Below are 6871 nucleotides of genomic sequence, written 5' to 3' on the forward strand. Positions count from 1 at the left end.
AGTGGCTCACACTTATAATCCCAGCACTTTGACCAGAGAGATCTGAGATCTCAGTCAGAAGCAGAGGAAGCTAAAGGTGCAAATCAGGCTGGGCAAAGTGGCTCACACCTATAATACCAGCACTTTGACCAGAGAGATCTGAGACCTCAGTCAGAAGCAGAGGAAGCTAAAGGTGCAAATCAGGCTGGGCACAATGGCTCACACCTATAATACCAACACTTTGACCAGAGAGATCTGAGATCTCAGTCAGAAGCAGAGGAAGCTAAAAAGTGCAAATCAGGCTGGGCACAGTGGCTCACACCTGTAATCCCAGCACTTTGAGAGGCCAAGGCAGGTAGATCACAAGGTCAGGATTTTGAGATCAGCCTGACCAACATGGTGAAACTCCATCTCTACTAAAGATATAAAAAATTAGCGGAGTTTGGTGGCGCACCCCTGTAATCCCAGCTACTCAGGAGGCTGAAGGAGGGGAGTCACTGGAACCTGGGAGGTAGAGGTTGCAGTGAGCTGAGATCACACACAGCACTCCAGCCTGGGTGACAGGGCAAGACTCCTTCTCAAAAAAAATTTAAAAATTAAAAAGTGCAAATCAACTCAACTGGCCTTCAACAGTAGGTAAAGCACCACATGGAAACAGCAAGACCCTGTGGGAGGGATCCCCAGCCAACCCCCAGAACTCAAGTTATTAGACTCACACCATCAGGCAGGAAAGTGGGGCCTCCCCTCTAGGAAAGACATCCTCCCCCTGAAAAAAAGACCTGTAGATACTGACATTTAGGAATCAACAAAATAGGTCCTCTTCCACACCACAGTCAGCAAGTACCACCTACCCACATAGTTTCTAGTCAACATCACAGTGGCTCATTCTTGGCTATCAATGGACAAGCAAGGAACATCAGGCATTTGACAAGAAAGTCTAACATGAGTAACAGAGATCAGACTTTTTAAATAAGCAGAGAAAGGGGATGTGATGGAAATTGAAAAATGCAGGTAGTAGAAGAAATCTGAAAACAAAATTCTATTTCTTCAGGAACATGGAAGAAGAAATAAGAACAAAAGGCTATTAGAAAACTTTGGAAGACAGATCTATTGAATAATACATATGCAATAGCCACATTTAAAAAATGTCAGATAACATATAAGATGTCAAAGCTGGAAGTTTCCCTAGAAGTTATTTATTGACTATCCCCATGTGGAAGTGAGGAAATGAGGGCTTACGAAGGGAGAAGTTGTTTGCCTTATGTGGTAAAACCAGGACCCTCACAAATTAAAGGCATGTATTCATGCAGAGGGCCTGGCAGTTGTAAGCACTCAGTAAATTGTAGTCTTAATAACGTTTATTAAGAACTTAAATGTTACTGCATAATCTTACTTATTTGTAAAATCTAAACAAGTGAAACTGATTGAAGAGAGTAGAGTGGTGGTTACCAGGGGCTGGAGGGAAAGGTGGATGGGAAAAGAGAGATATTAGTCCAAGGGCATGTAACATTTCAGCTAGGCGGAATACATTCTAGTGATCTAGAGCACTACATGGTCACTGTAGTTATTAATAAGGCATATTTTTAAATGGCCAAAAGAGTGTATATGTCTGTGTGTGTGTGTGTGTGTGTGTATCTCTTTATTAATTATACTTTAGATTCTGGGGTACATGTGCAGATCGTGCATATCTGCGGTACATGGCACGTGTATACATAGGTATGTATACATAGGTATACATGTGCCATGTATATTTTAGATGTTCTCACCACGAAGAAAGAATAAGTATATGAGGTGACAGATACGTTAATTAGTCTGATTTGCTCATTTCATAATGTGTACATGTATCAAGACATCACATTGTACCCCACAAATATGTAACCATTATTTGTTAATTTAAAAATATAGAGAATAAAGAACTTATATGTTCAAACCCGGGCAACATAGACCTCATCTCCAGAAAAAAAAAAAAAAAATTAGCTAAATGTGATGGTGCATGCCTGGAGTCCTAGCTATTCGGGAGCCTGAGAGGTGGAGGCTGCAGCGAGCCAAGATCACCATGCCGCTGAACTCTAGTCTGGGAAACAGACTAGAGTTTAAAACAAACAAACAAACAAAACTTACATGCAAGTAATTGTTGTTTAAAAACTGTAAAAGATCATGTGTTAAGTATGGGGCAGAAGGCTTTATTTTATATGGGTTATCTCATTTGTGCTCACAACACACAGGTATTATTGTTTATATTTCATAAATAAGAAATTTGAGGTTAAGAAAGTTTAACTAAACTTTTCAATTTCCGAGAGTGGAGCAAGGCTAACTCCAGAATGCTTGCTCATAGCCAGAGCCAGTAGGAGGGTCCAGTTCTAAAACAAAAAATAACAAAACTCCAATATGCTACAATATTAAGAGCTTACAATATTAAGAACAATACCACTGGAGCTTAGACCAACTCTGCCCAGTGGAAATATAATTTGAACCACGTATGTAGTTTTTAAGATTCTGGAGCCATTTTTTTATTAAAAAGGTGAAGTTAATTTTAATAATTTATTTTAATCCAATACTATCCAAAATAGTATTTCTACATGTACTCAGTATAAAAATTATTAATGGTGGCCAGGCGCAAAGGCTCATATCTGTAATCCCAGCACTTTGGGAGGCCGAAGTGGGTGGATTACAAGGTCAGGAGTTCAAGACCAGCCTGACCAACATGGTGAAACGCCATCTCTACTAAAAATATAATAATTAGCTGGGCATGATGGTCCAGCTACTCAGGAGGCTGAGGCAGGAGAATTGCTTTGGAGGTGGAGGTTGCAGTGAGCGGAGATCACGCCACTGCACTCCAGCCTGGGTGACAGAGGGAGACTCTGTCTCAAAAAAACATTATTAATGGGATATTTTTTACACTTAAATCTTTGGAATCTGGAATGTAATTTATACTTCCAGCACACTTCGACTGGCTTAGCCATGTTTCAAGTGCGTATAGCCACATGTGACCAGTGACTACTGCAATGGACAGTGCAGCCATCAACCAAAGAGTGCATCATCAGAGAGAGAGTCAGTGGATGGTCTGCGCCAAGTTCAACCTCACAGTTTCTCCCCTTGTGTAATTGGCATAGGGACAAGTAAGCCCAGCGGGGAGCTAATTCCCACTTAATTGCTAGGCTCAGTGCCTATGTATGCTTTTCCTGATTCCACCAGGTGTCCCTTGTCTGTCTCCAAAATATTCCACATCACCTCTGTCCCAATAGTTATCACACTCCATGCTAATTTTGTTTTTACATGCAAATTCCCTCCGTCAAACTGTGTGTTATTTGAAGACAAGGCCCATTTCTCTTAAATCTCATTCCAAAGCACCTCTCTGTTGTGAACGTGAGATAAAAGAATCCCTATAATGCACTGGACACATTTAGTGGGCTCTTGATGCTGTACTGGAAGAAACAAACAAAAGCGTGCTTTTGTCACTAGGTGACACTCTTGTCCCAGCCTTTTCATTTTTGCTCTTACCCTTCGTGGTGTTAGGGGGAGCTGGTTTTCATATTCACCAGAAAATAGGAGCACCCCAGATCTTTGTGACTGACCTTCAAAGCTGCAAGTGACAAGATCTAAGATGTAGGGTGTGTATATTCAAAAGGAAATCCCATACTGGCGACAGTGCCCTAACTCCTGCCATGCCAACTCTTTAGCAAGTAGTCCAGAAATCTCAGTTTTCTTGGTCAGTTTTTCTTTTTTAAAAATCTGGCCAGTTTGCCCTAACTGTGTGAGGAAACTGAATATCCTGCTTTGGAATGAATAGGAAAGGGATCCTGGGATGAGTATCTGGGGTTGGGGTTGTTGAGAGCCAGAAGAGGGGTCAACCTGTCCCCATTTGACAAGCAAGGGGCCTGATTTGTGACTGTCTCGGGAGGCCCGCAGCCCTTCTTGCTGTGGCCTAATGCTCAGTACAGAGTGTTTGGGGTATCACTGTGAAATCCACTCAAGGCTTCCATATTTGCACCTTCTTCTTACGAATCCAGTAAACATTTAGCAGCAGAATTGAGATTCAGAAAACTGTGCAAGACTATCCTGAGAGTCCTGGTCAATTCTGAACATGGTGTGCATGTGTGTGGATGGTAGATTGAAGAAGGATGGTGTGGAGATTGCATCAGCAACACAGGCTTCTTTCTGCTGAAATGGCTTTTCTGTGCAGACTAACTTTTCCTCAAGTCTTGGAAATATATCCAGCCCAATTTATTGTATTCAGGCCAAAGGAGCAGTAAATTGAAACCTGCTCTATGAGTAGGGTGATCATATAGTCAATTTATTGCCGAAATCAGGACACTTTTTGGAGGAAAGAGTAGTGTTCTTTTGTAACTGCACTGGAACAGCAAGCATAAATCAGGAGGCTCCTGGGCAAACTAGGATGGACGGTCACTATATAAGGAGAGGCCAGTGCCCTACATTCAGCTTTTTGTCAGATGTAACTCAGAATCAAGGTTATCTGTTCTGTTCTGGCTATTTTTCTTCCTCAACAGAAGAGAAGAAAATACCAGTGGTGTTTCCTAGTGTACAATGAGTAGAGTGACTACCAGTAGACCTCACTAATTTCCATAATTTTACCAGGGAAATGACTTTGCAGAAGGGTCCAACATATCTATTGCTTTGCAGTGGATTCTGGAGGCCCTCAGAATGCTCACTAATTTCTGCCTTTAGCTAACAGAGGCTTTGATATCAGGAGTTTCCAACAGCTTAAAAAAGTGAATCCATATCAGATATCAGTTTCTACTTTTCTCATGATCTGTTCTTTGTTTTCTGTCTGATTTCTTTCATGACTAGCTAATTTCCTCCAGGCCTGGACCAGGCCTGTCCCAAATTAATGTGGACAGTTGCAGAGAGATCTTTCTTTGCCTTATAGTTTGTATGTCCTTGAAGTGTATGGCTAAAAGCAAAGTCTCCTCTCCTTGCTTGTTCCTTCATCCGCATCAGGAGTGTACCTCTGCACGATCTCCTAGAGGACTGGATTTATTCTGAGCACTGTGATATGATATGAAAAGCCAGCTGCGTAGTGTGGTGCAAATACCACCAACTCAATCACAAGACATGAGCTCAGTGAACCTAGCACAGATTCTGACCCTAGTAGATGCTCCGTAAATGTGAGCTGATTCCCAATCAGATCATTACAGTTAACCACTGGAGGGTAGCTTCTGTGCCCTTCTCTACCGACACTGCATCAGAGGAGTTCTTTGCCTGGGTGCCTCCAATTCAGACCTCCACTGGCAGACACCAGGACCATTCAGAGCACATAAGAGCTACCAACACTGAGGCCTCTACAGATCAAAGATCTTTCAGTTATGGATCCTTTAAATCTTATTTATTTATTTGAGACGGAGTCTCACTCTGTTGCCCAGGCTGGAGTAAAGTGGTGCCATCTCAGCTCACTGCAATCTCTGCCTCCGGGTTCAAGCAATTCTCCTGACTCAGCCTCCCAAGCAGCTGGGATTACAGGCGTGTACCACCATGCCCAACTAATTTTTGTATTTTTAGTACAAACATGGTTTCACCATATTGGCCAGGCTGGTCTCAAACTCCTGACCTCAGGTGATCTGCCTCCCAGAGTGCTGGGATTATAGGCACGAGCCACCACACCTGGCCAGCCCCGAGTTTGATCACCCACCCTTACCTGCGCTTACTTAGTCAAAGTGGCTCAACACCTGGAGCCTCATTTGTAATCTGGGGAGGATGAAAACTACCCCCAGAGTTGCTGCAGCAATAAAGTACTACAGATGTCAGTTAGGTCTCAGCACATAATAGGCTCTCCATATGGAATCCATTATTATCTAAAAGGACAGTAACACTTAGGGTCAGTTGAGAAAATAGCTCTATGCTAACAAGGGACCAATGACTGGGAGATGCTAGAAATAAGACCCTAAAATCATAAATCTCAAAACAACAACAACAAAAACCCTAAGACTGTACTTGTGACCCATTTCAACTATGTCATTTATATGAGAAATTCCTTTATGCTACGGCAAATAAGCTTCAACTTAAATCAGTGGCTGGACTTGATCCATTGGTAGTGGTTGTCTGAAGTGCTGGTTAAGAAAGATTCTGCTGCTGAGTCAACTCAATAGGGAAGTGTGTCGTGGCTAACTGATCAGCCATGCCTGCTCTGGCCACAGGATTGGGAAGCATAGGCAAGTATACCATGTAGTTACCCTGTGTTCCTCACCCACCAGCAGAGGAGGCTGCCCTTAATACAGGGAAGAATTTGGAGGTCTAGAATAGCACTCAAGCTTTGGGCAGCTTGGGGAAACAAATGGAAGGTAATGATGTTCCAAACACTGATAGGAAGGTTTGGAAGATCGTGGGAAATCTTGACAGTAGGTAGGTAAATTTCAAGGATATCCTAACTCTACTCTGGAGCAGCCCCATAAGAATAGTCAAAAGGGCCTGGGCAATTGCCTCTAAGAACCAAGAGAAAACTCTGAACATTGGGAAACCCTAAGTCAGTCCAAAGAGCCCAAGCTGAAGCACAGGAGGAGATGGGAAGCACAACAGTATAAGGTAAAATTAAAGCAAACGCTCAACCTTGTCTTTGGAAACATTTGTTTAAGAAGCACTAGCTTGGGCTGGGCATTGTGGTTCATGCCTGTAATCCCAGCACTTTGGGAAGAAGCCAAGGCGGGTGGATCACCTGAGGTCAAGAGTTCGAAACCAGCCTGGCCAACATGGTGAAACCCATCTCTACTAAAAAAAATAAAAAAATTCACTGGGAGTGGTGGCACATGCCTGTAATCCCAGTTACTTGGGAGATTGAGGCAGGGGAATCGCTTCAACCTGGGAGGCAGAGGTTGCCGTGAGCCGAGGTCACACCATTGCACTCCAGCCTGGGCAACAAGATTGAAACTCCGGCTCAAAA

This window comes from Cebus imitator, unplaced genomic scaffold (genome assembly GCF_001604975.1).
Source record: "Cebus imitator isolate Cc_AM_T3 unplaced genomic scaffold, Cebus_imitator-1.0 Scaffold148, whole genome shotgun sequence".
In the NCBI taxonomy this organism is placed as follows: Eukaryota; Metazoa; Chordata; class Mammalia; order Primates; family Cebidae; genus Cebus; species Cebus imitator.